Genomic DNA, 16,407 nt, shown 5'->3' with positions numbered 1-16,407 from the left:
GTGAAAGTTATGGTAATATGCCATGTTTCCTTTTTTGCCCTAGCTACTGGGAAGCTCCAATTGGATTTTGTGGTAATTGTAATAAACATGATAATTAATACTTTGAATGAATATATAACCCCCCTTTTTTCTCAAGTCTGGTTTCCTTTTTGGTTTGATTCAGTTACCTTATTGTTAATATCCTTTCTTTAAGTTGTTCACGCCATCTTTGGAAAGGAGTGGATATTTCTGTGAGAGACAACAGAATGCTTAATGTACATTCATGACCACAACTGGAAAAACCACAAAAAAGGGTCCATTTTCCTGGCAGGACCCCACGTTACATCAACCCTGTCTTCAAAGAAAAAGGACAATCCTCTGCGTTCCTCCCCTGCCTCTTCCCCTGCTACTACCCTCACAAGGACAAAGTGTCGAGGGCATTCTTTAATCTCCTCTATTTTAATTGGTGAGAGAAAGTGGTGCCACTCATCAGTGCTCTAAGTTGGATGGATTTAATTAGATCTAATGACCAGATAAATGGAGAATTCAGAATAAGGACCTTTGGGGACTGAATGGTATGAAGAGGATTATGTTGTTATATTTCCCTGCATTTATCACCGTGGCTGAGGCCACGATGGAAAGGGAAGCAGGGTGCTCACGAGAGCCATGGAGCCCAAGCCAGAGGGTGAGGTGGGGGTGCACGCTGGGAGGATCCGGGGTGTCGGGCGTACTGCCAGAGTCCTCACTCTTGGCTGATCCTCCCTCCTGGGTGACCGTCTTCCCAGGCATTCTCTCCCTGTGACCCTGGCGTTTTACTCACCTCTGAGGAAGGCCACAAGCCTAGTCCCAGAATGGGTAGAGCCGTTTGCTTGTCAGGCTTCCCAGGAGCTGATGCCGAAAACAATCTGTCCCCTTTGACAAGTCGCCTTTATCTGGTATGAGCAGGATCATTTTGAATATCCGTGTGCTGTCACTTAGGGCCTGGAGTGTCAGAGATTTCTCTCCCCTCAGAGATCATCTGTCAGAGTTAGTGGGGTATTCTAGTCCCAAAGGCCCGGAGGGAGAAGTTCTGGGGGTGGAAGGGAAGTGGAGGAGGGAGGGAGAAAGGAAAGAAGTCAGTCTGCAATTAGCCCAGGTCTTACTCATCTCCTGAGGGGCATGGACAGATTCCACCCTGGAGAAAGGGCAGTCAGGGCTGCAGGTCTGGAGAAGAGGAGAGAGAACTTTGATTGAGTATCCACCACATGTTCAGCACTTGGCCAGATACTCATCTGTAATATCACTTAATTCTTATAATCTCTGGGTCTGCTGCACATTAGCTCCTTAATATGCATAAGTAAAACAGAGGAATAATACCCTGAGAGGGATCGTGGTCCTTATTGTACCAAGAGAAAACCAGCACTCAGGGAAAATGAACAGTTTGCCCAAGAGAGCTAGGATTTGAGCCTAGGTTTTTCTTTCTGATGCCATGTATCAATCTCTTTCCAGTTGGACATGAGTGCAAGACATTAGCCACAGCCCTCTTCAATCCCCCTTCAATCCCTGCTCAAACTAGCTTGTGCATAGTTTGGTCTTATTGGCATCAGTTTGCTCATCTATAAAATGGACTGGTTGGGGAGTAATACGTGAGGAAGGAGCTGCTGCTGTTTTTTCCTGGAGACCTAGTAAAGCTGAGATCATTTGCATGGAGATGTGATCCACCTTTCATCTAAATCCAAAGCCCTGCATTTGGTGATAAACAGAATTAATGTGATGTTAACTCTATTTATATGGCTCTCTGCCCCAGGAGATGAATTTACATACGTGCTAAATGTGCTTCAGCAGTACCTAACAGTGATGCTTTATTCCACTGCTTCTGGACCCAGGGAAGAAGCTCAGGCCATTAAGGAAGCATCCCTCACACACACACACACACACACACACACACACACACACTGCACTGCAACCACCCTACATATGCTGCAGGGGATAGGGAGGGGCAGGAGATCCTCCTTCACAAACACAAATGGCAACCAACACCCTGTTCCAATTCTGGAAGGTTCTTAGAGGTACTAAAACAGATCTGCCAGGGTCATCTTCATCCCAGCCTTCCTTAGAATTCTTCACATAAAAACAGAGTCTAGGGAACAAATGATCTGAGATGTTGTCTACATCCTTTGCCATAGTCTGCTAAGGAAAGACCTTCGTGGGCTTGAACCTGGAAACATGCTTCTCAGAACCCCACTGCAATAGCCCAAGTGATTCCCAAAGTACGTGAATCACTCCTCCCTAGAAAAAGGATACTAATACTTCCACTGAACAAAATATCATGTTTTAGCATCTGTGCTGAGGGCTTTACATAAATTATCCCATTGGATTCCCGTAATGCTATGCATGGTTTACTATAATTATGCCCATTGTACAGATGAGAAAATTGAGGCTTAACAAATTAAAAACTTGTTCATAGTCATTCAACTAGTCAATAATCAGCAGAAGAAAAGTGTGAACCCATCTGCCTAAGACGTAATTACTCACTAGACCAGAGACTTCACTGACGTGTATGTCTCTGAGGATATTAGATTGCTGAGAGAGAAGGTGATAGATGAGGAGATGTAAGAGAAGGAAATTTTGCAAATTGTCTTACACTCGTGTATCATAAAACCATGGTCAGTACATGTTTGTGTCAGGTCTTGTTTTTCTAAGAGACGGTAGGACAAGTTATAATCCTTTCCATCCATTCATTCACATCTACTTCAGACATTCACTCTACATGACCTGTGCTGTACACTGGAAATACAAAATTAAATAAGACCTGGTTTGTACTCTTAGCAAGCTCACATTCTAATGAGGGAGACAGACATATAAATTAAAGATTACACGGCCATGCTTTGGTGGATGGAAATTATGTGAGCCAAGAAGAAGTGCATACAATCAGAATGAACTTAAGGTGACAGAAAGACAAAGGGCTTTGAATCAAATTTTAAAACTGGATTTGAGTCTTGCTTGTGTGATCTTAAGTCAGTTGAAATTATTTGAGATCTATTATCATTTTTTTTGCAGGAAAAAATAATACCAATCTAATGATATTACCAACTCTAAGAGAATTGCACAGGGGATTAAGTAAGTTAATGTATGTGAAAGCATTATTTTCATCTTCATAATGGCAAAGTTAGAAAATATGGGAAAGGTAAATATGAAAAGGCATAAAATCAGTGCAAATAATTCTGTAATACAGGATTAGGCAGTAGTGAGATAACACAGATGTGGATCCTATAGGAAATGGGTTGTCCTAGGACTTTGAAACCACCATTCAGTCTTTCAGGGGGCAAAATTTCTCTATATGGGATTAAGGGGAAAAAATTGCAGGTGTAATTTTTCCTAGGGCATGAGAATAAAAAGATAACCAATACTTTCCATTATATCTCGGAGAAGTCAATCAGCTCATAAATATTTGGTGGTCACAGCCACATGCCCAACACTGTGGTGATTTCTGTATAGAACTTTGAAGAACTCCTGAGTTAGTGAGAAAAGAATGGCATATCTTAAATAATTAACTACTAAATTGTTTGCAACCAACTCTGGTGAGAGAAAGCAAAATTCAGTGTAAGCCTGAGCAGAAAGAGATGCCTTCATGGGGAAGGTGGAAATCAAATGAGGTCTTAAAGAAAGGCTCAGATGTGGAGAAGAAGATTGGACAAGAGAAGAAGATAAGAAGAAGAATAAAGGGGGAAAGGGGAAGCTTGTTGGGGGCTGTGCCATGTTGATCACATCGGCAGCAAGGAGGTTAATCGACATAGCACACTCAGGTGATTTTATCGTCCACGCATACAATGTATGCACGTGTTCTCGAACACTAATTGTCTGCTCAGAGCGTCTAGCCTAATCTTTGCATAAGAGGCGTGGCCCTGCTCTCCGCCTCCTGGAGGTGATATAAGCGTAGGCGGAGCAAGACAGAGACACAGCAGCCATTAGCAGAAAAGCAGTAGAAGAAGACTCAAACACGAAAGCAGCTAGGAAACGCTCGACGGCAGCTAGTAGGGAAAAGCGGCACAGCAGCTAGCAGGCAGCGGCGGAAGGCAGATCGCAGAACGGAGAACTGAGACGCATCACTAGGGCACCTTAGGTAGACACACCCTTAGTTCACAGGATGCAGGACTTTAAGGCGTAGCAAGGCTCTTCCTCTAAGCTCTAAGCAGTCTGTCCTTCTCTCAAGGTCTCTCTTAAGCAAAGTCTCTTTCTCTCTGATAAGCAAAGTCTCTCTCTCCCTCCTCTCAAAGCAAGTAAACCTCATTTCCTCTATCCGCTATAAACAAACAAGCAAGAAAGCAGTGCACCAAAGAGAAAGATAGAAGTGCCTCAGTTTCCAGTCCACCACCCATAAGACCCGTGCAAGTTGTTGCTGCAGGCTGTGACAAATATCCACGGATTTTGTACCGCAAGGAGCCAGCGACAGAAGCTGACCGTGGAAAAGGGAAGAAAGTAATCAAAGAAATGTGAAAAGCGGAGAAGAAAGGGCACAGAGGAATTAAGAGGAAGGGGAAAGCCCCAACAGAAGAGTGAAGCATCTTCAGAGGTAAGGACGGGAACGGACCTGGAAGGGCTTAGCTTAAGGCTAGCAATGCAAAGGCAGAGAGTATCTGGATGAAGCCAAATTTTAATCTAAGCTGAGGAGCCTGGATTTGATGCTTCTGGTTCATGGCAGGGGGTTGCAATGAAAGAAGGGTAGTCTTTCGAAGGGCAATTTGGAGGGAACCAAGAACAGGAAGTAGATAGTTCGAACTCAGTCACCTTAAGCTGTGCTAGAGATATCATGCATGGCAAGAACAAAAAAGTGGGGGCCGGGTTCGTTTCAGAGAAAATTGTAGGACCTAGATAGAAGTTAGAATGTGTTCTGTTGGAGGTGATAGTAAATCCCTGGAATGGGAACATTGCATAAGCCGTTGGAATGATGAAGCCGGAATAGCAGACTAGTCTCAGTTTTTCACATTTCTTTCATTACTTTCTTCTCTTTTCCACCTGGAGTTGTCCTTGTGAACGGTGTGCATGTTGACAGTCAACAAGGTCTCAGAGGAGCGACTGGAAGACAAAGGGAGAAGACCAGAAAAAGGTTCTTGTTGAATCCTCATAAATAGTAGGCAAGAGAGGAATGAGAGACTACAGAGGACAGAGGAAAAGCAGTCAAAGTGGAAGAGAATCCCAAGAATTAGGCGTGCAAAGAGCAAAGTAGGGCAGAATTTAAAAATCAAGAAAGAATCAATAATGCCACATCGCAGCGGTCAAAAACAATAGAATAGATGACTAAAGCGGTTGTTTGTTTTGTAAGGAGATATCGCAATATAATCTGGGAGCAAATGCTAGTGTGTATGAAAACCAAGATTGGGATGTCAGGAGGTGGACACATCAACAAAGACCATAGGCTTGAAGGGTTTACCAGGAAAATGGAACAGGGGAAATTAGAGGTGTAACAGAACTAAACATAGGGCATCCTGAGATACACAAGCTGAAACAGGTGGGGAGAAAGAGCTGCAAGAGATAGAGGAATCAGATACATATTTTGGAAGCAAATCCCAGAGGAAACAGTGGGCCAGAGTTCATGTGAAGCAGTTATCTTTAAATAAGAGGAAAGAAACATTTTCTTTTAAAAATAGAGAAAAAAGTCCACTTCACAGACATGCTTTTAAGAGGTGAGAATGAGTATACTTGAGATGTTCACAAAGATAGCTTTAATCTCTCACTGATCTGAAATGGCCACAAAGCATGAGTGAGAAAGAAACCTTTGATGGCTTAAGTCACTGAGATTTTCAGACTGTATTGCAACATAACCCTAGCCCAACCTGACTGAATACAAGGAGAACGGGGAGGAATTGGGGCTTTATGGAAATAAAAGGCATGAAATAGTAACTGTGATGGTATACGAGTGATTAAAAAGGATTCTTTTTCTCGGCGCATGCTTTGGAAATTTTCAAACTTCCAGAAAGATTTGGAAGCCAACATGATGACAACCCAGAGACTATGCACCCAGATTCACCCCCGGCCAACATTTTGCCACACTGTATCTCCATGTTTAAGGTGTAGGGACATATACACATCCACACTCACACGCAGCTTTCTTCATTTCTTTCTTTTTTGTGTTTTCTTGAGAACCATTTGAAGGAAAGTTGCAGATATCATATCACTTCACGAACCTCTCAGGATCTTCTAAGAATGAGGACTTTCTCCTACAGAACTACAATACTGTACTTCCAGAGAGCTGGAGATGGTGAAAACGAAGATAAATGGTGCATGACATCAAAGGACAGTTACAACGCTCAGATAACCAACGGACCAACAAAGAAAAGAGAAATTAGAAATATGACTTGGCAATGGAAAAATTAGTACTAATTAGACTCTTTATACCCTACCAAAATGTTTAATTACCATGCATTAAGTAATCAATCACTAAATCTATGTGAAATTAATTTGTTCTAAGTTCTTTACACATATATACTCAATTTGCAAGTGGCATGGTGAACTCCTCCCAACTTTAATTAATTAGAGCTGGCATTGATGATGGAATATTTATTTATGGACCAGGTGCAATTAAAGAGGAACAGGTTAGACTCACTCTAGAGAATGCTAAGAGGAATTTAAGATATGAGTTCTTAAGAAACTCAGAATCTCAGAGTCAGTGGTCATTCGCTTCAGTATAACCTGGGGAATCTATGACAGCTGTAGTGTTATTCTCAAATATTTCAAACCAGCCAACATAAATGTTAGAGTTACTCATGATAAGGCTGAACTGGCTAGATAAAATATTAGAGTTTTGTTTTGCTTTGGTTGGGGATTATATTCATTCTTTATGGTCACTTTGGTTATTTTGTACGGATGCGATGCTCCACTTATCAGTTAAACATGTCTCTGATGATAAAAGGGATACATTATTTTTAGTTTAATTAATGAGTTTATTTGGTAGAAGAGAGTTCTCAAAAAAAAAAGGAAAAGTCCGGGTGCTGAGGGAATAGTAGAAGTCCTTAGAATGAAAACATGGAAAAACCCTTACTTCTTGCCCCAAACCTTTGTTTTGTAGAAGAGGAGATTGCCCACAAGCAATAACCAAGTTCATGCAGCAGCTTATTAGAAGCAATTAACAGCAATCCTTCTAGTGCACTAAAGGTACTGAGGCATAAATTTCGTGAGCTACGAGTGGAAGATCCCTAGTGATAGCAAGTCTCAAGCAGAAAAGTCATACAGGAGGGCAGTGTAGCAATCAACAGAGATGACTGGTGTCTCAATTTCTAGCAGGGGATGGATGGAGAGATTTGTGGGAGGCACAGTTAGTGGGTCTCAATGACTAAGGGATATTGGCTTAGGGGTGTAAGAAAGGTGGGGAAGGAAACGAAGCATCACCAACGTCATGCTTCTGAACGGCAGCTTTGGATGGTGCCATTTGTTGAGAGACAGCAGAAGAAGAGAAACGGAAAGAAGGCAAATATTAGGAAATTAGCTCTGACCTCAGGAGACTTAAAAAGATTGAGACTCTAAGACTAACTTCCTGCCCAAAGGTCCCCGATCCTTCTAATGCCAGGGACAGAAAGAAGAGGGAGTATCCCAGCCAGATGCTTAGCTGTGCCAGTGCTTGGGAGGCCTCTGCAGAAGACAGACACCAGGGGTCAGTGCAAGCCCAGCTTCTCCGTCTGGAGCTCCAAGGTCCCTTTCCTTCAGGGTCTGTTCATTACTGAGAGAATTTAAGAGAACTCGAAATGGCAGATTCGTTTATGATAGCAGCATTTACAAGCAGTTGTAATTATGGTGTATGGAAAACATTATTCCCTCCTAAAATTGCTCTTTTAATTTTCTCTTATTTGTCCCATAGTGGATGTTAAATAAGCCTCATTGCCTCTCAGACTGCCTGGATACGTGTGCTGCAGTTCCTAAACATCAGGCTGTGAAACACGCCGCACTCTAACCTGCACATGGACACCCCGCACTCACACACTGAGCATGCACACACACCCATGCACTCCCATTGCACATTCCACAGATGAGCTCTGTAACAAGTATGCATAGGTTGCCCGTGGAACTCCCCAGTGCAGCCCCATCCCACACACAGCTCACAGGGGCTTCATGGAAAGCCCCTGCCCATCTCCCTTGATAGCACCTACTTGCCTTCCTCAAGACTCACCTGTTCCGCCATGTATGGTGGTGCAGCTTGTAATCCCAGCAGCTGGGGAGGCTGAGGCAGGAGCATCACAAGTTCAGAGCCAGTCTCAACAACTTAGCGAGGTCCTAAACAACTTAGTGAGACCCTGTCTTAAAATACAAAATAAAAAGGGCTGAGAATGTGGCTCAGTGGTTAAGTGTCCCTGGATTCAATCCCTGGTACAAATAAATAAATAAATAAATAAGAGTCACCCACTCTATGAACATATCCCTCCAGCTCTTGAAAACAGGCCTGCAGCTCTATCCTTACTCTCCCACCCTCCCTGAGCAAACACTCACTTGTGACACTTTTATGTACTTCTTCGTTTACCTGTCAGTTTCTACATGCAAAATCTTAAGTACCTGGAAGGCAAGGGCATTACCTTATGTTTTACTGGTCTCCAGTGCCAGTCCTGTAGAAAAGCTTCATAAATCAGCCTGGGGTTAAGCAAGTGCAGGACTGAGCACAAAGAGGATTGGATAGGTGTATGGAGGGACAGAGAAGAAGGTGAGGATAAAGTACAAATGAAGTCATTTGGTGTAATGGAAAGAGAAGACTCAAGAATTCCTGGGCCTGACCCTGTCTGAGTCTTCCTAGAGAGGCCAAGGGACATATCTCTGGACAGCCTGCACAGGACTGAAATGTGGACACTCTGGATGGCAGGCTTGATGAGACAAATAACAAAAGAAATAGTATTAATTCTTATTCACACCATTCGTGAAAACAGCTGATCTGTGCTTTCTCTCTCAGGCCAAGGCTTAACATACTGCTTCCTAATGAAGTCCACAAAATTGAAAGCCTTCTCAAAATGTGGTTTTGCAAAGTGTTTAGTTTTCATATTTCTAACTTCTATCAAGGGAAGTGGGAAAGGCAGTGGATGTTAGGAGCTGAATTTAACTGCTTTCTGGAGATTTCTGTGGCCATATAGCAGCTTTGCAGAAATGCACCCCATTTCAAAATGCCTGGGACCTTAGTGAGGCGGCCAGGACACAGCAGAGGTCTTTAGTTGTCCTTGACAAGAGAATAAGAGTCCTTGGAGTCCGATTCTGGTATAGATGGGTGTGGATGAGAAATAAAACACATGTTCACACTCAGGAGCAATGACATTTAATAAAGTGATTAGACAGTGACATTAACTAGGTTCTCAGGCCATCTTGGTGTGATTAACGTGGATGGACGGAGCCCAGAATCTATTAGAGGAAGGAAGTAGAAGGCTGTTCTTTAGATTCAAATGTTCGTGTTGGCGGGGGAGGGGGGCTGTTAAAATTTCAGGGAAGTGTTTTTATTAATTTGTTGTCCTTGGCCTTAAAATGGTCTTGGTTATTAAACAGCTCTCTCTTTTCACAGTGGGAGAGCAAGTGAGAGGAAGGAATTCCACGTGAGGGACAAGAGGAAGGTGCAGATGCTAAGCCTGTTCTCTGCTGAAGCCTGACTCCAACGCTGGCAGTCATATTGCGCTGTTCCCCATCCACCATCATCCCCTTTGGGCTCAGGAAGAGTCTGAAATTTTTCCTCCTCTCGCTGGTGGACAGAACAGTCCTGAGAATCCCCGAAGCTTCACTTCCAAGTTCTTTCACAGTAAATTTCTGTTTTCAGGCTTCTATAACAAAATACCATAGACTGGGTGGCTTATGAACAACAAAAATTTAATTCTCACACTTCTGGTGGCTGAGAATTTCACCATCAATGCACTGGCACATGTTGTTTTTCGTCAGATGAGGACCTGCTTCCTCAGAGACCGTGCCTTCTCAACGTGTCCTTATGTTGTGGAAGCAGCTAGCTGACTCTCTGGGGTCTTTTTTATAAAGGCACTAACCCCATTCATGAGAACTCTACCCTCATGCCCTAATGGCCTCCCAAGAGTCCTACCTCCTAATACCAACACATTAGTGGGCACACTAATGTGGTGTGGTGGGCACATTCAACGTGGGAATTTAAGCAGGAGTAAGGGAACACAAACATTCAGACCACAGCGCTCAGGGCTTAGGAGAGTAGGGAGAAGAGGTCTGAGGTTTCATGCTCCATCTGCTTTCAGAAGCCCCATAAATAAGCAAGCAATAAATAAAGTCAGAGCTTTAAAGGAAATGGAGCTCCAGGTGCTCATTGGAGCAGAGATCCTCAGAAATCCACTTGTGTCCATAGAATCTGAGACTTCAAATCCTGAGACTTCTGATTCCCAGGATTTGGGATTTCATGAACTAGTTAAAAAAATTAAGGAGAAGATTAACTTTTTTACATTGACAAATAAAGCACATGCAAATAAATTATCGTCAACCACTAACAAAGTTATATAAAATAGGATTAGTAGAGGGAAGGTAATTAACAGATTACTGCTGTTTTACAAATTAAACTGGAACTCAGAGAGGTGACGTGAGTCACCCAAGAGCACAGTCAGTGAATGTGGCTGGGATTCCAGGTAGGGATGGGTATGGTTTCCTAGGGGCTAAACCCTTTGGGGCCTTCAGAAAGAAAAAGAATGCAAAGCTAAAAAACACAGAATCAGGTGCAAATGTGAAGATATACCTAGAATGAGAAAATAAATAATAAAGATTGCACATTTAAAAAAAACAGATGCCGAAAAATTCAAAATTCAGAAAAATAATGATTTAATTAACAGCCTGACACATATCTACCTTCCTTCTGTGTGTTTTTTTGTTACTCTTTAATTACATCTTAGTACAATGTTGGAGTAGAAAGTACCCTCAGTTATTCATATATGTATATATCTATAATTAAAATATATGACTATGCATGATTTATATGTAGAAAAATATATAAAAGTTATGTTACATTTTTTTAACATATAACATGTAAATATATAAATAACATGTAAATTTATTCTATACATGTATGGATTACTGAGCTGTATGATTGCATTAACACATTGTTTGGGCCCCTCCCAGAACCAACGAGGTGACCATATGAGCAAAAGACCCTGACTTAAATTTTCTCCTAATTCTAGTCCAGGTCTATTTGTCTCCAAACCTCAGAGCCTTAATTGCTATCCTCATCAGTAAGAGAATCAGGAACAGAACTCAGGTATGACCCAAATGCAAGTGCTCTCTGCTCTCTGTGAAGAGTGACCCCACTTCCCATATCCCTGCTGTGTCCAACTGCTCTGTAGATGTATATTGGCAAATTCCCTCACATTTTTCAAAGACTGAATCCTGATTTTTGCTTAAGAAAAGTGTAAATTATCATGCAAATCTCCTATTCCCATTGTTAAAGGAAGAAGAGAGGAAAGTTGTGACTGTAATTCCTTCTTTTAATAGGAAGTTATGCAAGATAATCTCATTTTGCCTTCCAAAAGTTCATTCCATTTACCATTGGTTATCATTTGAATATGGTCTGGTCCCTCCAAAACTCATGTTGAAATTTGATTGCTATTATGTTGGTGTTGGGAGGTTGGTCCTTTAAAAGATTATTAGGTCACTAAGAGGAATTAATGCCTTTCTCATGGGAGTGGGCTGCTTATCACAAAAGCAGGCTGCTTTGAAGTGAGTCCACTCCTCAAACTTTCTTTGTGTGTGTCTGCTCACTTGCATTCTGCCATGTTATGAAGCAGCACAAGTTCCTTACCAGAAGTCAAGTGGATGTCATCTCTTGGACCTCCCAACCTCTGGAACTGTGAGCCAGATAACCTTCTATCTTTTATAAATTACCTTGTCTCAGATATTTTGCTATAATAACAGGAAATAGAATGAGACTCCTCTCCCTCTGCCAGCAGCAAAAGTTCTGCCTGAGTGTAATTTATCCATCTAATTTTCATTCACTTGTAAATTTTGCACGGGTCAAATTTATTCAACAAGTAGCTATCATATACCTGCTATAACAGTAAACAAATAAACAGGGTTTATGGTAAAAGCATGAATGTGCTTGCTATACTTTATTGCTGGTTTAGTACATAGAGTCAGAAGTCCTGTGGATACTGCTGCTGGATAAAGATTCCATAGTACTTCTGTCAGAGGTGGTAGTAAAGATAGAAGATAGCAATGATAACAACAATAGCATCTTACATTTATGAATAATTGCCAGATTTTTTGGATTTCTGTTAGTACTTACACAAATATTCTTACTTGTTGAATGACCTCAATAAACCTGGAGGATATGCCCTTGGGAGCTAATACCCTTCCAGCAAATGGAAACAATATACTCTAGGGTTGGTGAAATTCATTGATAAAATGAGAGAGGCTAAGTAGACGGGTAATAGCTAAAGTGTCTACAAATAACTCCAACACCAACCTGGAATCTGCCCACAAGTATTTCCATTCCTTCAGGACTTTACCCTTTTCCCCCCCTAAGGGAGATAAGGAGAGGATTTTTTTAATGATTAATGGCATTTAATACCAGGGACAATCAAACAAAACTTCCTATGAAAGTTTTTACTACTATCATTGCTTGAAAATTTTAATCAAGAAAAACATTCCTATATTCCTTCCCCAATGAATCCTGGCCTCCATCCTCCCACATTAATCACTGCAAAATGGCTGGAGAACTCATTTAATGTCAATGCTTAATCACTTTATTAAATGTCACTGCTCCTGAATGTGAATATTTGTTTTTATCTCATCTCTGACATCTTCCAGAGAGTCCTAATCTAAGGGCACCCAGTCTTTTCCAAAAGAAAGTGAGTGTCCCTCTGTGCAGCCCATTTGGCACACCTTGCCATAAAACCAAATGGTATAATTTGAAATAAAATAAAAAGCTCACTCTTTTGTACGTATCTTCTCTTTGGTCTTACTCCTTTAAATCTTTTCACCAAAAGTTATTGCTGTAGACTAAAGCCAAATCCCTCTCAAACAGAAATAACAATAATTTATCCTGTAAATTTATATTCTTAATTATTATTCTCTGTTCTAAGGAAAGAAGGAAGGATTCTGGGATTAAATTTTCTGGAAACTTCAAGAATGAAAGGTCACTGAGAAATAAAGGAGCTAAGAAACAGGGAGAAAGCGACTCTGTCATCAGTAAACCAAGGTGTTGTCACATGATTGGGTAAGGAGTGTCCTGCCCAGCCTCGGGTGAGTCCCAAGTGTGGAAGATTGATGAGTTGCATAACCAGTACAGGAAGAGCTTCTTTAGAGGAAGACAATCTTCCCTTTCAGTTGATAAAGTCCTGGAGACTAAAAGAAAACTAAACTCTACTGAGTGTTTCCTTTATATTATGAGGATAAATTCTCGGGAACAAATATTTTTACTGTGGGAATATAAAATTGATTTCGATTTTTATGGCAATACCAACTGATTGGAAAAGACCTGCTACAGCATGATGTTGAGAAGGATTCTGGGATTCACAGAGTACAGCTGGAAAGAGATTGTGAGGAGGTAAGGGAGCCTGTTGTGGACAGAAGAGAGGAATGTTGTGACTCCAAGCCCACTAATCCCGTGCCTGTCATTCAGCAAATCTATCCAGTACTGCCACAAGGACAAGGGGAGTGTGGGTGGTGTATCTCCCTCAAGGCCCCCATTTTCATGTCATCCAGTGCTTTAAATTCCCTTTGTCACAGAAATATGAAACTGATATTATGGGTTGCATATGATATAACAGGATCTGAGTGATCCTTTGTACCTGAACTCCTCACTCACTTCATGTGTAAAAAAAAAAAAAACTGAAAAATTAAAGTGTGATTCACTATTATTTTAAGGTCTAGGTTTCAAAAAGTACATTTCTGAAAATACAAGGTTATGTCACGGTATATAACAGGACAGATTTCTGAGAAGGTCATCACAAAATAAGCATTTCAGATTGTAATACTTTTCTATGACATCCTGTACATTAAGGGAGAAGTCTTCCTTATGGGGAAAAAAAAAGTATTGGTCATTGAAAGAATTATACCTATACTTGAGGGTTTGGAAATATGGGAAGAAATCACATTTTAGAAAGTCAATCCAAGTAAGACATTCATAATGAAGTACAAGTCTTATAATATAGAATGTAAATAAGAACTTTCAAGGTTAAGAATTTAACCTTTTTTCCTTATTTGATTCCCATAGCAGCCCCAATAAGGAATGTATAATATTTTTTCCCACTTCACAAGGAACATGCTTTGCGAAGCTGGTCAGTGGCAAGACTGGGAACTTTCCTAGGCCTGGAGCACAGGGGTTTGGGCTCTTAGCTCCTCTGTTCCTCAAGTTCCCTCTGTGGCCATTGGAAACAATGCAGTATCTCATCCTTCAGAAATAATGAGAAAATTCACAGGTGTATCAAAGAAGAAATCCAGCTGCTGGGCTTAGGACAGAGACCATTGGCTGGGGAATGTCAAGAAAACGCTGCAGCATGGATGTGAGAAGTCCAGGGGGCTGTCTCTGACACCTTGGAGCCAGGTTGTGATGGACACCAGGTAGGAGTTATCGCTCTTTCAATCCTTAACCACTTCAATTCATGGCAAAGGGTGGGACTGGGGAAACACTCTAAAAAAGGATGACTTTTCATAAAACTATCAAACTTGAAGTTAAGGTAGGTAACTTTTTTTTTTATTTCAACTAAGATTGAGGTTTGAAAGGAAAATCAATTAAACAGGTGGAGTGATTTAAACTCTTGCTAGAATGAGATAAATAAGTCAGACAATAGATTGATAGATGATTGATATTGATGGAGGGTTGGATGGATGGATTAGATGAGTAGACAGAAAGGGCTATGGATAGGTAAAAAGATGCAGATGATAGGATGGATAGATAGATGTAAACAGAGAAAGCAAGCCATCAGTCTACAAAAGTACTGTTACAGAATGGCATTTGGCTTTCTGGGCCATAGTTTAAGATACTGAAATGTTGGTCTCCTGACAGAAAAAAAAAAGCACACACCCAGGATATCCAGGCTATGTGGGTACTTATTGATTTATCAAGCAGAGTTTACACTAAAAATAGAGGCAGAAAAAGAAAATGCCAAGAAATGAATAGAGACAGCATCTATAACAAAAGGAGAAAAAGCAATAGTGCAAGGGATGACTAGTAGTTCATGGAAGAAATAGTGGGAAGAAAATCTGAAGATACTTTGTGTAGCCTTGGCACATCCCACACACACCCATGGTAATATGCAGTTACCTCTTTATCTTTCTTTAAGAGCTTTCTCTTCAACATACAAGCATTCTGTTATTCCTCCCCTTTTGAGGAAACCCTCTTTTGATCTCCTTCTCCAACCCCATTTACTTCTGCTCCTCTGGATATCATCACTCCTCAAGAGAGGCACAGATTCTCCTCCTATTTCTCCCGAACAAGCTCAGCCAGGTTCATCCCTTCATCAGCTCACCAGAACATCAATGACCCCTAGGACACAGAAATCTAATAGCCAGATCTCCACTCACTTACTTGAACTAACAGCAGAGCAAATATCCAGTCATATGCACTTCTGTAACTCTACTGGTTGTTGAAAATGCTAAAATATTTGACAACCATATTTCTGAGTTCTCAGAGTGCCCCCAGGTACCACCTCTATTCCCTGGGATTTGTTGTCTATCTTCTCAGAACTCAGAAGCTAAATATCTAATCCTAACACTTCAGGGAGCCTTGAGGTTCCTGCTCCAGAACCAAGGCCAGTTTCTTTTCTCATTGGTTAATAGTGTATGGGCCAGTTACACCCCAAAGTCCTCCCTCCCTGGCAGTGCCATCCTACCCCCATATCTTACAAAGACAGTAGTTTGTGCTCTGCTCACACACCACACTCAGCCCTAAATATCACTGAGTGGACAATGTTTGGAGGCTTCTCTGCTCCACCATATTCCTGGAATATCAGCCAGCCCTGTCATGGTCCCCATGAGCCATCCTTAGGTCCTAACTCCAGTGGACCCAGCCATTTACAGCAAGTGTCCTTTGTAACACTGGTATTCAAGTAAGCAAATGTCCAGGGGTTATTTAGCATCTACATCTGGGACCTGCTGCTGCTGGTAATATCCTGATGTCAGTTTCACCTGGTTACATAGGACTATAACCTCTGTTAAACTTTGCTTCTGAGAAGCTGGGAGAACAGGTAGGCAGAAAGGAACAGATGGAGATTTTGGAGGCAGTGTAAGGCCAGGAATTCCCAGAATGTGGATCACTGTTGAATTTCATTTCCATTTAACTGCATTGGCTCATTAAAATTCACCATACACTCCCCTACTACAAGAACTAACAACAATAATTTTATTAATAAAAATGACAGCAATAATTATATAATTGCTCCAAGTTTGGCAAATATGAATTTATTTGGGTACTATCATCCTCATTTTTATGGATAAGATAACTGAGGCACAGGGAGGTTATTTAAAACTTAAATGGTAGAATTAAGATTC

The 16,407-nt window shown here is 41.3% G+C and overlaps 1 long non-coding RNA gene across 1 annotated transcript in view; it reads left to right on the top strand.

The window, feature by feature from the left end:
* Positions 1 to 14,179: 14,179 nt before the first annotated feature.
* LOC306640035 overlaps positions 14,180 to 16,407 on the top strand; it is a 69,593-nt gene continuing 67,365 nt past the window's right edge. The window contains exon 1 of the long non-coding RNA XR_013757724.1: positions 14,180 to 14,478. This is a non-coding gene — a long non-coding RNA (uncharacterized lncRNA). The remainder of the gene's footprint in view (positions 14,479 to 16,407) is intronic.

The sequence above is a fragment of the Sciurus vulgaris genome, assembly GCF_902686455.1.
Source record: "Sciurus vulgaris genome assembly, chromosome: 11".
In the NCBI taxonomy this organism is placed as follows: domain Eukaryota; kingdom Metazoa; phylum Chordata; class Mammalia; order Rodentia; family Sciuridae; genus Sciurus; species Sciurus vulgaris.
This window is presented reverse-complemented; position numbering and strand designations above follow the sequence as displayed.